We start from the raw sequence: 17,516 nt of genomic DNA, 5'->3' as shown, positions 1-17,516 counted from the left end.
GCGCGGGGGGTCCGCCCCCTGCCCCCCCGCCCCGCCCCCCCCCTCCCCGGCCACGCCGCTATCACCCCTGGCCTCGGTTGGGGTCGTGGAAAGCGTGGATGGCCCCGAGAGAAGGGACCCGGGCTCCGCAGTCCGGTGCCCGGGCTATGGAAGTGGAGACTGAGCTGGGGAGCAAATATGAGATCCTGGCAGACCCGGGGTCGGGCGGGGCGAGGTGTGAGGCCGGCTGGTTACACACGGTGGAAATCGCTAGCAACGTTTCCTAAGAATCCACGTGCAGAGTTAGACTTTAGGAGGAAGTTGGACCTGCTTGGTGCTACTCTGGAAGGGAATATGGTTCAAAGGACAGCCAGCACGAAAGCGCTCATTACCTGGGCCCTTTGTCATGGCTGGCGGTCACAGAGGGCTTGGGAGGCCTGCTTCTGAGGAGGGTCCCCTAGACCGTCAGGCTCTTCCTTAGCCGGCGGGCAACTGCTGCAAACTGCTCGGCTTGGTGGTGGTGCGAGGCAAGACCCTGCGCTCCCATAGAGGGAGTCCATGCACCCTTCAAGGCACTGACACCAGCTGGCCTTGGGGTGGCTTCATACAGGGCTGCAGGCGTAGGTGGAACACGTCTAATCGTCGGGCTACCTCTGTTTCCACCAGACTTGCCTTGGAGACTGTGGCTCTCGGCTGTACCCGTTTGAGTACAGACCCCAGTGGTCTCCTGGGGGGTCTAGACTCCCGTAGGACACCGGTCTCCCCCGGAGGTGAGAGTCTGCTGCTGCCCCCGGTTCACTGGCTGGATCCCCAGAGTGTCCTACTACCCAGGCACCAGGGCGTCTCCCCGGAGCGCGGTCCATCAGAGCCTCCTCCGCACTGGGAGAACCCCAGACTCTTCCCGAGGCGTGGACGGCAGTCTGGTGAGCAGGCAAGGCTCATGCTGGACCTTGGGCCTCAGACACCGGTGGGAAACTCTCCCTGAAAGCAGGTGGCCACTTGCACAGACCCTCCTGCTTTGTGCGGACTCTTGTCGCTCGTGGACACTGCCCCAACACCTGCTCCCGGGCCAGCTCCCGGACACAGCCATCAGCGTGCTTGCCTTGTCTTTGGAGTCTGACGCTCCAACACGCAGGCCTCAGGCCAAGCCTCTGGGCCTGCTGGCTGGGCCAGGCCCGTGGGCCCCCTTCTCATCTCTGCTCTGCTGAGACTTGAGTCCTAGCCCCCTCATCCCTCAGCCCGGCTGGCTTCCTTCCTTCCTGGGTGGCGCTGTGGTCACTCACTGGGCATCCTAGCTCCCTGGAACTGAAGGGACCCAAGTGGCCGTGTCTTCCATGTTGAGCCCCGTGGTCATCCACCTGCTCTTCCCCATTTGGCTGCTGTGTGGAGGAGATCCAGTTCTCAGATACGGGCTCCCACCCAGGTCACATACACAACTAGCCGTGTTGGTGACCACACGCTCCCCAAGGCCCGGGAGTGTGTGGTGACCAACAACTCAGTGTTGGAGGTGCTCTTTCTCCTCTCCTCCCTGTCAACCATCTAGTCCTGCCTCATCCAGAGCTCGCGCTCTCTGCCCGTGAGTCCAGATAGACATTTACTACAATCTGTCTCTGCACCGGTCTTTCTGTCCTGCTTCCGTGTGTCCGGGGAAGGGAGGCCCTCTCGATCATCTGGCCCCAGATGTAGTCCTCTTCTGCCTCCGTGGGGGTCTTGCTCTGCAACTGGCTTGTTCTTTGCCTTTTCTTTGTCACCCAGCTGCCCCACATTTCCACTGGTCACTCGGCCCCGCTGACTTGACCTCCATCTTCATCCCTGGAACTGCTTCCTCTCTCCATTCCCAACCTCGCTGCCCTTTGTGGAGGATCGTGTCATTTCGTGCCTGAGCCTTTGCCACAGACTCTACATTTGCTCCCTGCTCCAGCCTGATTACCCAGAAAGAGCCTTTCCGGTGATAGGTGCCTGCGGAAAGCCGGACGGCTCTTCCCACGTGCTGCCACAGCCGGCTCCTCTGTGTCCCCGACACAGGCGGGGGGCCGACCCCACTGCCGCGGACCTCACCGGCTTTACTTCCTGGTGCTCCACCCTGTGCCAACCGGCGTGGTGGCATCTGCTCCTCCTCCCTGGGATGCTGTGCTCCCCGGATGCCCCCACCTTCCTCTCTTCCTTCCTCTTCCTCTCTGACACTTTCCCAGGGCTGCCAGCAGCGGGTCCTACCTCTGTGCTGTCATTTACCTTGGGGCAAAGCATGCATCACACCACATTCCCAGTGTTCAGTGCACGTTTCTCCTCTCTGGAGACTCTCGGCTCCATGAGTGTAGACATGGGGGTTTTATTTGTCTCCGTTCTTCAATGCCTGCTGCAGACCTAGCCCACGATGGGTATTCCCTAAAGGCTCGTTGGACTAACGCATCTCGTTAATGAACCTCTTTTGGCTTTCCTTCAAGCCACTGCTCTCTTTCCTGTTATTTACCTAGCTGGGGCTCTGCAGCCCGAACGTCGTCGAGGGTTTCCCAGCCTGGAAGTGGCTGCCCTTAAATCCGTTTACATTTCTACCCCGGGACCCTCAGCATTCCTAATTCCTTCTATTCCTCTCGCCTCCGCATCGGCAGTCATCTTGAGAGGTGGCCTGTCTTGGATGAAAAATCTTTGCAAACAAGTACAATTTGATGTGAAATGTCCTTTGGGACAATAACCAGCTAAGAGAGGATGCAAATTTTACAATCAGAGAGCTTCAGCTCTGCTTCCTCTCTGTCGCTCTGGGGGGCATTCTGAACAGTGCAGCAGGGGTTAGAAATCAAGGGTTCCGTCTCATTTTGCCGCTGAGCCTGTGTGTGCTCCCAAACAATCGCGAAAGCATTTCCTTCCACTGGTGTGTGTGTGTGTGTGTGTGTGTGTGTGTGTGTGTGTGTGTGTGTGTTAAAGCAGCCCATCCTCTCCAAAGACGTCCACCGGGAAATACAGCCGGGCCTCTTCTCCCCATCCAGAGCCTCACTGGCTGCTGGCCAAGCTGCTATTTGCAACGAAGATCCCTTTCAGAAGCACGAGGGCACCGGCCCACCCTCTGGAGGGCTGCGGGCGCCCTTGTCATTTTTAATGAAGAGCCTCTAATTGGCTAAATCTGGGCACTTCCTTCAGCAGGTAGCAGGCTGCAGACCACACGCCCGAGAGAAAACAACACAAACAATTGTTGGAGGCACATCTCTGCCGGCACTCACTGGGCAGTCATCAGAAATGAAGGTGTGGGAGTCTGTGTAACGACGCGGAAAGCTATTCACAGTGGGTATGTGAAAAGATTAGGTTACAACACAGCACGGAACAGGCTTGGTTTTTAGAAACCCAGAGACGTACAGGCATCGAGCGAAACAAGCCTAGAAACGTACAGGCCGGTGTGTTTTACCTGCGGATGGTGGGGCGAGGGACGCTTTTAGTTCCTTTCTGTCCGCCTGTATTTTCAAAATTTCCGGAATGAATCAGAGCCACGGTTCGAGAGAGGAACAGCGGAGGTTGATGGTAACAAACCCACCCCCACCGGCCACCACAACCGTTCGTGGAGCGTCAGAATGCCTAGCTCTCCGGGGGCCCAGATCCCGCTCAAGTTTTCCATTGCCCTGTCCAGGTAGAAGCAGCGACCTCAGGAAGTATGGATGCAGTACCTCCAAGAAGGCGAGTCTGAAGGAGAGAGGGCAGGGGCGGGCATAGGAAGCGTGATAAGTGAGAGCGGTCTCGGGGACCCGCTGGACCTGGCCTTGTGTGTGTCAGGGTCACTGGTGAAGAAGAAACGGCCCACGAGGACAGCGCCGCCCGGGCTTGTGGTGCGGGCGGCCCAGCTTCGGCTGAGTCCGTTCCTCTGGGAGCAGATTTCGTGAGCAGGTTTCCGGCCGCCCTGACAGGCGAGTCACGAAGGCCTGGGGCCGGTGGAGAACGGGCCCCTGTCGGGAACCAAGGGTGCATCCCAGCCAGGCTTGCCGGCGCGACTTGTCCCTGTCTTCCAGGGATGGGGCTGCCAAGCGGCTCTGATACAAAGCGGCGCCGACACACACTCACACCGCCGTCCCTCGTCCCGTCCTTGATGATGATTGTGGTGACAGGCTGCGACAGGGGCCTCAGGTTGACAGTACACAGAAAGGGAGCTTGAGCCACGAGGCAGGAGTTAATAAAGATGAGCCCATCAAGGGCTGTTGAATTAATGTCATTTTAACTTACTTCTAAGCGGGGAAGCAGGTCTCTGAGTCCACATCCGACACAACACCTTGTCCACCTTCTAGCATCTTCCGGAGGCGCTGCCTGGGGACCTCGCAGGTGCAGAAATCTATGTGAATCTTCAGCCTGGGCTTTTCTGCTCTTCGCTTGCTCTCTTCCCCTTTTATACCACCTGCCAAGCCTCCCCGCAACTCATGAGGCCCCTGGGTCTGCTCCGTGCTTGTCTTCTTCTGTCCCCCTCCTCCCCATTACCTGGTGTTTTTTTTTTTAATTATTCTTGAGAGAGCAAGCATGCGATGAGCAAGCGTGGGAGGGCAGAGAGAGAAAGAGAGTGAGGGAATCCCAAGCAGGCTCTGCGCTATCAGCGTGGACCCCACCTTGGGGCTCGGACTCGTGAACCATGAGATCATGACCTGAGCCGAAGTCAAGAGTCAGACGCTTAACCGACTGAGCCACCCAGGCACCCCCCGTTACTTGGTTTATAGAAAGCCTTCAAAAGAGGTATTTCACAGCCTCTGGATCTGAGCTGAGAGGTCTCTAGACTTGATCTTTTAAGTTATTTTTTAAAAAAGGTTATCTGTAGTTGTTGGGACAAATCTGCATTGTAGCTGGAACTTGCAGCGGGAACCTTGAGGCTTAAAAGACCGGTGACTTACAGAAGGGCCATGCAGGCAGGAAGCGACGACGTGGGGGTCTCAGGCCACCCGCCTGCTATGTCATTTGTGACACTCTCTCTCTGAGCCAGGCACCGTGCTAGGCATTTTCCAGGGAAAATTAACTTTTCATTCAGTCCTTGATTCCTCCGTTCCTCATTCAGGGAGTCGAGAGCGGAGAGAAGCGGGTCTTCTCTGTGCCAGTCACACAATTTCTGGACGGACTTGCTGCAGGAGCCAGAAGGCAGGGCGAGGCAGGGAGGCCACCAGGCTCGGGGACTTGGTGCCGGGGGCGGGTCCAGCAGCTGCTTCTCACCCAGTCACACCGGCAGCTCCGCCCACAAGATCCCATTCCCCCAGCTGGATTCAGTTTTTTGAGGTCTGGGCAATGATCTCAAGGTTAGGAACGTGGGAGATGACGTTGACCCCACAGCCAGCACAGCCCGCTTGGGCTGGGAGCCGCAGCCATCACCTCAGCATGATTCAGCAACCACCAAGACACGGGACGGTGTTTCCTGTCGCCCGAGGTAGCTGGGGGCCTTGGCCAGTCCTGGCCGCCCTGCACCATCTCCTTCCGTGATTGCCGTCCGGTCCCTCTGACAGGCAGACGGCGTCTCACGCTCAATGTGCGCAGTGAGTGGCATGAGCCAGTCTTGTTGGATCATCGTTGCCACTGTGTTTCCTCCACAGAGTTGACATGCAGGCTGATGGGCTGGAGACGCGTCCGTCCCGGGGCAGGATGCCTGGAGCCCCAGGGCTTGCTTGGGCTGTCTGGGCGCTGGGCAAGTCCCAGCCTGTGGGGGGCAGGGGACGTGGGGGGGCCTGGGGAGGAAAACACAACCGTGTTTTCTAATGAAGCCGTTGCAGGAAGCTTCCCTCCAGTGGATAGGCTGCCCAGTTGGCTCTGAATAAGGATGGGGAAGCCAGCGCCCAGGGACTTTGATGGAGGAGCTGTTCCACTTTCGTTCCCTGGACCCTCTGCTGAGGCTGTCCTGTGGGGACCCGCCCCCCGCCCCTTTCTGTTCTGTATTTTCTTCTCTTTCTGTTTCTTCAGGGATGTTCAGCTTCGACTATCAGGCATGAATGTTTACAATTGAAATGGTTGATGTGAATGGACAAATCCTTAAGGGTACGGGAAGATTGAGAGAGAAACCAGCCGGCCATTTCTGTCCTTATGCTTTCTCTCTGAGTGATGGCCACCACTTAAATTTTTTTCTGAAGTGATGGATGGTTGTGGCTGGTGATGATATTTTGGGCAAATTCTCCCCAGATCGCAAGTGAAACTCTGCATTTGAGAAATGATTGAAGGAACAAGCTTCGTGAAGTCATCTCCACGGTTTGTCTCACTGGCCCCTGAAGTAGTATCTGACTTTCTAGAAGCTTCACCAGTGTCCCTTCATCAACAAGAAATGGGCAGCCTCTCTTTCCTCCTCTGATCTCAATATAATGGATGAAGAGGAAGACCCAGAGGCAAAATGCAGAATGAGCTAAAGAGAAAGGACTCTACTCCCTTTTTAAGTGGGGGTAGGAAAAAGTGGGGGAGCTTGGAATTGGATGAGAGAAAAGTTTTATGTAGGAATTTTTAAAGCGAGGTAAACTTTGCATACAGAGGAGTGCACAGTCTTCAGACTACAGTTGTATACATTTTGACGAAGGAATACACCTGTGTAAATGACATTCCAGGCAAAATGTAGAATGTTTTACTCTCTCCCAGAAGTTTCCTTGTGTTTGCTGCCGTCACCACCCACAGGCGACCACAGTTCTGATTTCTCTCATGGTTTAGTTTTCTAGTATTTTCTCCTTTTTGGTGTCTGGCTTCTTCTAATCAGCATGGTGTCTTTGACATTCATTTTGTGTGCAACAGTAACTTGCTCATTTTTATTTCTGAGTCATATTTAATTGTCTGGATATATCACAGTATCGACATGCCCTCTTCTATTGATACTGTTGGACATTTGTGTATCTCTGTTTTTTTGGCTATCATGAATAAAGCTGCTACGAACATCTTCGTGTAAGTCTTCTTGTGGACATACATTCTCATTTCTCTTGGGTAAATATGTAGAAGTTGGAATAGCTGCCAGGTGTATATTTAACTTTATTTTTATTTTTTTAAGACATCTACTTTATTTCTTTAAAAATTTTTTTTAAATGTTTTTTATTTAATTTTGAGAGAGAGAGAGAGACAGCACGAGCAGGGGAGGGTCAGAGAGAGAGGGAGACACAGAATCTGAAGCAGGCTCCAGGCTCTGAGCTAGCTGTCAGCACAGAGCTCGACACGGGGCTTGAACCCATGAACCCCGTGGGATCTCACGAACCCCGTGAGATCATGACCTGAGCCGAAGCCGATTGCTTAATCGACTGAGCCACCCAGGTGCCCCTATTTAACTTTAAAAGACATTGCCAAACATGTTATTGAAGTGATTATATTATTATGTGGCATTCAAGAATTCTGTTTGCATTCTTGGTGATGGTCAGTATTTGTCAGTGATTTTGACTTCAGCCACTTTAATGGATGTAAAACAGTAAATTTTTCCTTGTAGTTTTAATTTGCATCTCCCTGAGGATTAGTGATGTTGACACCTTTTTATTTGCATGTTGGCCATTTATATATCTTTTCCGAAGTGTCTGGTCCAGGCTTTTGCCCAGAAGGTAAAGGTTTGATTTGGCCTCCATTACCTCCTTTAATTCCTGACAATGAGTTGTAGGCAAATGACCAGAGAGCTCCTGAATCTGAGAGGCCATCCAAGGTCAGGGAGGGGCATAGACCCCTGTGACTGGCACATGTCTGGAAGGTGCGGCTGGAAATGAGCAGAGCGACTTCCTGACTATACCGGCAGTTTGAAAAGAACTTAGGTGAACAGGGGAGAGGTATCGTTCAGCATTGGTCTTTCTCACACTTGGCTTTTGGCATTTCCACTGTGTGCCTCCCATCAAGGACAAAACATGGGCCCTGGCTGAGACTCAGTTTCTTAGTCTGTAGCCTGGGGTAACCATGCCTTGTGAGCCTGCTGGAGGACCACAGGAAGTAAGAGAGTTGGGAGAGCTCAGGAAGGCGTGAAGTTCTACAAATATCAAATCACCCAGTGGGGTGGCCCCTCCCTGACACCTGTTCTTTGTATCCTTCTGATGCCTCAGATCTCTGTTAAGTCAGGCCATGTCTTCTCCCCTCAATCAATCAATCAATCATTCATCTGGGGTGTGGAGAGAGCAGACAGTTTTCTGGATTATGTAACAAGTCCCACGAGGCTGGCATCTTGCGCAGGTAAAACTTCCTGTTATCCGGTGGAGACTTTTGGGGTTAGTGTGAGGACTTTGAGCAGTTCTCTGTGCTTGAATCTGACCAGAGAATGCCTTTCTTGCCTCAGGAAAAGTAATACTTTCTTTCTCTCTGTCTGGATTTCAGCCTGCCTGGTCTGAGCTAGAAAAGCACCGTCCCCTGATTCTCCTCAGTGATTGTTAAGGAAATTAGCTGCTTCCACGGGTCCAATGCTGGCTTCTGAGTGATTTTTTTTATCAAGTTAAATTAATCCAACCGGGACAAGAAAAGTAAACATGCATGCTTTTTACTAATATGCTCATGAAGGAAGGACGTCTTCCTCACTTCCGTTTAAATCAAGATAACTTTCAATGAAAAAAAAGAATCAGGATTCTACGAATCCTTTTCTCATTTTAATTATCTCAGATTAAATAAAAAAGGGTCAAGGAGAGGAGTCTGGTAATAAATAGGGCGAGGCTGACATGCAGGCGCCTAACGTGAAGAGAGTAACTTTCCCGGAACTTTTCTTTTTGGGAAAATCTCTTCAAAAGGCTCCTAGATTAAAGCTCTGATATCCCTTTTTGTGTGTTGAATTCTGAATTCTGAAGCTTGCTGGTTGGAAGGAAGCACAGATAATTTTTCTTTTTTAATCCCAGGAACTCAGAGACTCAAAGGTTTTCAAGTCCTGCACCCACAGTGAATTGCTGACTAAAAGAGGCTGGAGCAGAAGTGGGTCCCTAGGTGTGGAGACCATTGTCATCAAGAGTAAGGAAATGAAATGGCTTTGTACGTAGGTCAACGACCCCCTCTCTACTGTAAGGTAAAAAAATTAAGGATGACCTAAAATCTACTATGTATAAAAAGATTCTGGAGAAGGTAGCTCTTTCTTGTCAAAGTGATAATATGTTTATACTACCCGAAGCCAGACCTCCTCGGAGTCTAACTTTAGGGGGAATCTTTAGAGCTGAAAAGCTGTGGTCGAAACCCCAAGCCCTTTCTGACATCTGTTACCTTTTTATCCTTCAAGGTAGTTGGCTATGTTATTGTAGAGGTGTTCAATGGAATCCGCCAGCATTTTCCATTATAATCATTGGTATGGAAGGGATTCTAAGTCAGCTGTTGCATAGTTCTGCCTGAACTTCTGGTATATTCATCACTTATCTCAAACTTTCCCCCAATAACCAGGATTTAGAGAAGTCAAGACTGTCAAATTAAATCACCAGGGAGAAAGATTCATACAGAGAGACACATAGAGGCAGGCAAGGAATGAGAAGACGAGGAGGAGGAGAAAGAGGAAGACAAAAGAAAAGAAATTTAAAAAGCTCCATGTTAATACAAAGGCATTTTAAAAGTCCTTATTAAACAATGTCCTGGATCTGTGTGATTTCTGAAAAACCAACTAGAGTCAGGAAATTAGTTTCTATCACACAGTTATGTGCCGTAGTGCTAAAGATCTGCATGGATTTCAGCTCTTTATGACCCCAAATGTGAGCGTGTTGGTTTGGCAGAAGAGCTATTGAGAGAATTCACAGCGTTTGTGTTCTGAGTAGGTGTTTCTTTCTCACTTCTTAGTAAAAAGCAATATTTTCCTGATATTGTAAAGTGGGAGGCTGGAGCCTAAGGTATCAAGCAAACTTGGTTTTTAAAACTCTTTTAATTTTTAAATTATTTTAGATTTACGGAAAGAGTTGCAAAGATAGCACGGAAAATTTCCAAATGCCTTTTACGCAGCTTTCATTAAAGTTAAGCTAGAAAGTAAGAATGCCTGCAGCTGAGGACAGAAGTGGGTCACAAGGTTTGAATTTACCAACATGACTGGCAAACACCGAATTTCTTGACCTCCCAAAGGGCCTGGGACACGGTGAAGAGCCCAGTGGGCTCTCAGAGTTGAGGAGATGGATCAAGGGGCCTGGGGAAGCCAAGGCCGTTAGAGTTTGCAAGGCAGAGTGCCGGGCGTGGGGTGTCTTCACAGAGAAAGAACTTTGCAGAATGTCCCCTTGAGTATTCAGCTGAGTACTGATTAGTGTTTGTGTGAGGCAACTGTTCAAGACCGGAGGAGCGGCACCCCACAAGAGAGGGAATCGTGCCCACAGTACGTACTAGTTCAGGAACAGTGTCTGTTCTCAGCAACCAGTGTGTAAAACCTCAGGTATAATGGGGCATGGGCTAGAGTACCAGGAAGAGAATGGTCTCAGTAGTAGGGAAAAAATTAACTTTAGGCTAAACACTGCTCTGATCCTTCCTAACAAAGCTTAAAAGCAAGACCCAAAAGGATCAAAAGATTTCCAAGTAACTTTACATTCCGGAGCAGAGATCAAGAATATTGATGGGGATAGAAAAATATCCACACCCAATAAGATAAAGAGAAAAAAAAGAAAACCTCAGTCAATTAAAATGGACCCAGAGGATAGAATTAGTAGACAGGGGCTTTAAAATAGTTAAGACCATTTCTGTAAGCTTGAGAAGCTAGAGGAAAGGCTGAACGTATTAAGTAAAGTTGTGAAAGATACGAAAAAGACCTAAGATTGGACTTCTAAAGTTGAAAACTATAATATCTGAGATTAAAAATACATTATATGGGAATAATGGCAGATCATATATTTTAGAACAAAAGATAAACCAATTACAGAAGAAAAAACATAACAGCATCAGTGAGCTGTGGAACAATGTAAAATGGTGTCATGTACATGTAATTAGAGTCCCTGAAAGAGAGGAGGGGATCATACAGAAGAAATGTGAAGAAATAACTACCAAACTTTTTCCAAATATGATGAAAATTATAAGCCCTCAGGTCCAAGAAACCCAATAAATCTCAAGGACAAGAAATGTAAACAGAACCACATCAAAACACATTATTACCAAACTGCTTATGATCAGTGATAAGGAGAAAAATTTTAAGCTGGGAAAAGGACATTATTACAAAAGAACAAAAATAAAGGACAATAGACTTTTCATTTATAAAAAAGTTAAAGACAATGGAGCTACATATTTAAAACACTGAAACAACCCCCCCCCCCACCCTGGCAACCTAGAATTCTTTACCTAAAAATGCACCCTTCAAACACTCAGGTGAAATAAGGAGTTTTTCAAACACACAGAAACTGAGAGAATTCATCACTACAAGAAATGTTAAAGAAAGCCTTTCAAGCAGGAAGGAAATGATAAAAGGTGAAATTTTTGATCTATACAAAGGGATGAAGGAAACTGGAAATAAGAATGATCTGGGTAAATATACAAACTTTTTTCTTATTACTTCAATATATGTAAAAGGGTATGGACTATTAGAACAAAACAAAATCAATTTATTGCAGGACTTGGGTGTAGAAGTACACTAGGTGACACCATTAACACAAAGGCTAGGAGGAGAGAAATGGAAGTATACTGTTATACTATAGGTAAAATAGTGTAGTATTATTTGAGAGCAGATGGATAAAGATATATATATACTATGAACCCCAAAGCAACTACTAAAATAACACAACAAAATGTTGTGTAGAATAAGTCAAAAAAGGAGATTAATGGAATCATAAAAATTCCTCAATTAATACAGAAGAAGGTAGAAAAAAGAAAATAAAGGAAACAAAGAATGGATTGAAAAAAACCAGCAGGATGTTTGACTTGAACTTAGCCATATCAAAATCACATTAAATGTAAATGATGTAAACACCCAGTTAAAAGGCAGAGACTATCAGATTGGATTAAAAAAAGGATCCAATTATAGGCTGCCAACAAGAAATCTACTTAAAAATAAAGGCAAAAACTGAGGTTGGCCTTCAATCAATTGTCAGCAAGAAACTGAGGCCTTCAGTCCACAGTCCCTGAGGAACTGAATTCTGCTGATGACCATGTGAGTTTGGCATCAGATTTTTTTCCAGTTGTTCCTTCAGATGAGACCCTGGCCCTTGCTGACATCTTGATTGCAGCTTGTGAGTGACTCTGAAGTAGAGAACCTAACTAAGCCATTTCCAGACTTTCACCCACAGGAACTTTGAGATAAGAAATGTGTGTTGTTTCAGGTCTCTAAGTTTATGGTGATTTATTATGCAGCAATAAGTAACTAGTGCAGATGGAAAATATATATATATACTATGATAAGACTATTCAAGAGAAATCTATATTAACATCAGACTAGATATATTAATAGGGGGCTTAGTAGATTTTAGAGCAAAGAATATTACCAGAGATAAAGAATATCTTTTCATGATGATAGAGGTCTGTTCTTCAAGAGGACTTACGAATGCTAAACATCTACGTACTTCATAACAAGCCTTCAAAATATTTGAAGCAAAAATTGATAAAACTATATAGAAAAATAGACAAAATGATTGTAGTCAGCAATTTCAACACTTCTCTTTCAATAACTTGTAAAACAAGCAGGCAGAAAACAGTAAGGTATAAAAGTCTTAAACAATAGTACTAGGCAACCTGACTCAATTGACATTTATAGAACACTCCTCTCAATAACAGTGGAATACAAGTTCTTGGCTAGTGTACATGGAATATTTGTTAAGAGAGAATATATTTTGGATAATAAAAGCATACTCAAATTTAAAAGGAGTAAAGTGATACAGAGTAAGTTATCTTACCACATGGAAAGAAATTAGAAATCAATACTAGAAAGATAGCCAGAAAACACCCAAATATTTGAAAACTAAATAACACAGTTCTATGTAACTGTGGTCAAAGAAAAAAATCAAAAGACAAATTACAAAGAATTTAAAACTGATTGAAAGTGAAAATATAACATTAATAGTTGTGGGATTTAGCTAACACAATACATATCAGGACATGTATAGCATCAAAAGGAAGCCTATATTAGAAAATAAAAAAATCATCAAATCAATGACATTAGTTTCTGTCTTCAGAAATTGGAAGAAGCTGGGCACCTGGGTGGCTCAGTCAGTTAAACCTCCGACTTCGGCTCAGGTCAGATCTCATGTTCATGGGTTTGAGCCCTGCATCAGGCTCTGTGCTGACAGCTAGCTCGGAGCCTGGACCCTGCTTCCGGTTCTGTGTCTCCTTCTCTCTCTGCCCCTCCCCCTCTCATGCTCTGTCTCTCTGTATCACAAATAAAATAAAACATTAAAAAAAAAAAGAAATTGGAAGAAGAGCAAATGAAATTCAAGGTAATCAAAGAAGGGAGAATAATAAAGACCATAGTGAAAGTTAGTGAAATAGAAAACAGTAAAAGAAACAAACAAAAATCAATGAAATCAAAAGCAAGACTGATCAGGGAAGAAAATAAAAGAAGCTATGTGATGAATTCCAATATCATAAGTGAGAGTGGTGATAAAACTATAGATTTTACAAATTAAAAGGCTAATAAAGAACAACTTATGCCAATAAATTCAACAACATGGCTGGAAGAGGTAAATCTCTGGAAAGGTATGAGCTATCAAAGCTCACTCAAGAAGAAGTATTTGGAGTAGTGCTATAGCTGTTAAAGAAATGGGATTAACACTTAAAAGCCTTCTCACAAAGAAAACTTCAGGCCCAGGTAGCTTCGTTGATGAATTCTACCAAATATATTTTTTATTTTTTTTACAGAGAGAGTGGCTGAGTGCAGGAGAGGGGCAGAGAGGGAGAGAGAGAGAGAGAGAGAGAGAGAGAGAGACAGAGAGAGACACAGAGAGACAGAGAAAGAGAGAGAGGGGGATCCTAAGCAGGCTCCATGTTGGGCATGGAGCCCAATATGGGTCTCAATCCCATGACCCCTGGGATCATGACCCAAGTTGAAATCAAGAGTCAGATGCTCAACTGACTGAGCCACCCAAGTGCCTCACTACCAAACATTTGTGAAAGAAATAACAATTTTATACTAGCTCTTCAACAAAATGGATGAGAAAGAGACACTTTCCAACTCATTTTTGAGGCCAGTGTTACTCTGAGATCAAGATCAGATAAAGACATTACAAGAAAAGAAAATTACACACCAATATCTCTTGTGAACATAGATATAGATTAAAATTTTTCCCACCTAATCAAACCCAATACTTTATTAAAATGGATAATATTCACGATCAAGTGATGGCAAGGTTGGTGTAACGTTTGAAAAACAACGTAAATCACTATACTAACAGACTAAGAAACACACTGTATGATCATCTCTAAATATGCAGAAAAGGCATTTGAGAAAATTTGATATCAATTCATAATAAAAACTTTCAGCAAGCTAGAAATAGAGGGGAGATCTCTCAATCTCGAAAAGTTCATCTACAAAAATCCAATATCTAATATCTTACTTAACAGTGAAAGACTTAGGCTTTCCTCTAAGATCAGGAGAAAGAAAAGTTGTCTGCTCTTACTACTTCTCTTTGTCATTGCACAGAAGATTCTAGCCAGTGCAATAAACAAGATAAAGGAATAAAATGCATCAGTTGAAGAAATAAAACTGTGTTTCTTCGAAGATCACATGGCTGCCTGCACGGAAATCTCATGGAATTTACAATGAGTTATGAAAAAAATTAGTGAGTTTAACACCATTGCAAGATACAATATCAATATGAAAAAATAAATTATTGATTTTATATAACGCCTACATGCGATCAAAAATTTAAATTAAAAAATACCATTTACAAAGCACAAAAAAAATTTAGGGAGAAATCTGATAAATATGTGTCAGTCCTGTACACTGAAAACTAAGTAACACAGCAGAGAGAAAGTAAAGACCTAAAGAAATGGAGAGCTTGCTTGTGTTTATTATGCTACTTCTCCCCAAATCGATAGATGGATCTATAGGTCAACCGAGGAGATTCAAGGATGATTCTGACCCCAGTCAGAACCCGGCAGCTTGTTTTTAAAATAGAAATTGACAAACCGGTTCTAAAACTTACATGGAAATGCGAAGGGGCTAGACTAGCCAAACCATCTTTGACCAAGAATGACGCCAAGAACTTCCACTGCCCAACTTCGAGGTTTCTTACGGAGCCGTAGTATTCAAGACAAGGCCGTGCTGGTGTCAAAACTGTCACATAGGCCGATAAAATAGAATTCAAATACTGGAACGGCTCTGCCGTGGAGCCCTGGAAACCTTGCATGTATCCACATAGGCTGCGTAAGCCAAGGTCTTGAACCACCGCTGATCTAGGTATTGGCAGGAGTTGCCCTTCTTGGTGTTTGGGACGAGGCACCGGCTCCTTTTTTCCTTGTTTTTATAAGTGATAAATGGTCTGAGTTTACGAGCGGCTCTCTATCAACTGAATCAGTCAGGTTTTGTCCTGTGTGTACCATCAAGAGAGTCCAGAAAGACGTCCACTCATCTGTACTCAGGTGATTTTAGAAGAAAGTGCAAAGGCAGTTCAGGGGAGAAAGGACAGACTCTGACAAATGGTGTTGGGACACTCGGACGTCTGCATGCAAAGAAAAAACTTCAATCTATACCTCACAGCATATGCAGAAATTAACAAATAATGGGTCATAGACTTAAATGCAAAATGTAAAATCATTAAATTTATAAAGGAAAATTCAGGAGGAAATATTTGTGACTCTGGGTTAGGCAAAGATCTTTTTTCTTAGATATTATAACCCAAGGTGATTCCTAAAGAAAAAAATTGATAAGCTGATTCCACCAACATCGGGCTCTGTGCTGACAGCTCAGAGCCTGGAGCCTGCTTCAGATTCTATGTCTTTTTCTCTCTCTGCTCCTCCCTCGCTCTCTCTCTCTCTCTCTCTCTCAAAATAAAATAAAGACATAAACATTAAAAAAAAGAAGAAAATATAACTCATAGTTTGGGAGATGATATTTTCAATTATATGTCTGACAAGGGTCTTGAACTCAACATATAAAGGAATCTCAAATTTTAAGAAGAAAACAACCCTATGTAAAAAAAAAAAACGGGGGGGGGGCCTCAACATCTGAACAATCAAATGTCTTTCAGCGTTCGAACGGAGAACACATTGTGGTAGTCCCATCGGAAGACGGCTCCGCAATGGGACAGAGTGAATTATGGATGCATGAACCAGTATGATGAATCTCTAAGTAATTATGATGCATGAAAGAAGCCAGACACAATGTAAAATACTGGCAAATTCAGACTAAATTACAGTGATGAAAAGCAGATTCGTGGGATAATAATGGAGGAGGGGAGGGGGGCATAACAGTGGGGCAGGGCAACTCGTGACCGGGCCGGGTGTGTTCACTACCTTGACTGTGGGGACTGTGGGGATGGTCTCGTGAATGCATATGTGGGGCCTGATTTAGCAAACTGCACACTTAAGTGCAATATATGCCAGCGGCACTGGGTGAAGCTGCTTTAAGACATCTATTTTTAGGGGGCGCCTGGGTGGCTCAGGGGGTTAAGCATGCGATTGGATCGTGGCTCAGGTCATGATCTTGCCGTTGGTGAGATGGAGTCCTGGTGTGATCGAGCCCCCCCTTGGGCTCTACCACTGACAATGCTGAGCCAGCTTGGGATTCTCGCTCTCGCTCCCCCTCCCCCACTCCTGCAGGTGCACACTCTCTCAAAATAAATAAACGTAAAACGTTTATATAGTTAGAATATTTTTTCCTTCGGTCACTCCCAGGACCCGGTAGTCCTCATGCCTTTCGCAGTCCCTGTCCTCATCTCCAGTGACATTGGTGGGTGGTGCCCTCCCCCTTCCCCCGGGTCACCGAAAGCCCAGTAGCCCTGCCGGTTCTTAACACGGTGATCGTATTTAATCCCTACCGCAGTGAAGAGAGCCAAGAAATTACAGCCCCGAGGGCAGGGACCAGAGCGTTCCGACTAAAGCGGTGTCTGGATGACAGAGTGCAGGCCGAGCCGCCCAAGCGTGAGCCCCAGGCCAGGACGCCCCTGCCGGGACTCGCGGGCCGCGCACTGGGAGGAGGAGGGGCGGCAGCTGCAGAACCTCCAGCACCGAGACGCGGGCGCAGCGCGGCTTCCTGTGGGACTCCGAAGCCCCGCCCGAGGCGCTAACCATTTGTGTCACACTGTGACAATTATTCTGCATAAAATTATCATTAAAAACCCTAATTTTTCAGCCTCCAACTCCGCCAGTGGCCTTTTAGCATGCGTCGGCGCCGGCGTCGGCGGGCCTGTGATCACCCCGCTCATTACCTCGGTGTGGCGCCTCCCGCCTCGCGCTCGCAATCAAGCGCTAATTACACCCGCCCGGGGGCCGGGGCCGGGGGAGTCGGGGGAGTCGGGGTCCGGGGTCCGGGGCCGGGGGAGTCGGGGGAGTCGGGGTCCGGGGTCCGGGGCCTGCGACCTGGGGCCCGGGGGCCCTTGGGGAGTCGGGGTCCGGGGTTTGGGGGTCCAGGGGAGTCAGGATTTGGGGGCCTAGCTGCGACCTGGGGGCCGGGCTCCGGGGCCTACGCTGCGAGGAGGATCCAGTCCTCTTTGGGGCGCGGTGGGGTCCGGGTCTGGGATCCTAGGGGCTCCGGGTGTGAGTCGCGAGGCAGGGGCCAGGGTGGGGGCTCAGGCGGGTCC

General features: G+C 47.0%; 1 protein-coding gene across 1 annotated transcript in view; it reads right to left on the bottom strand.

The window, feature by feature from the left end:
- The window catches only part of ASB18 (ankyrin repeat and SOCS box containing 18), a 55,673-nt gene that overhangs the window by 15,983 nt on the left and 22,174 nt on the right, over positions 1-17,516 (bottom strand). The window lies entirely within an intron of this gene.

Source organism: Suricata suricatta, chromosome 3, assembly GCF_006229205.1.
Source record: "Suricata suricatta isolate VVHF042 chromosome 3, meerkat_22Aug2017_6uvM2_HiC, whole genome shotgun sequence".
Taxonomy (NCBI): domain Eukaryota; kingdom Metazoa; phylum Chordata; class Mammalia; order Carnivora; family Herpestidae; genus Suricata; species Suricata suricatta.
The sequence above is the reverse complement of the archived record's forward strand: the minus strand, read 5'-3'. Positions and strand labels throughout refer to the sequence as shown.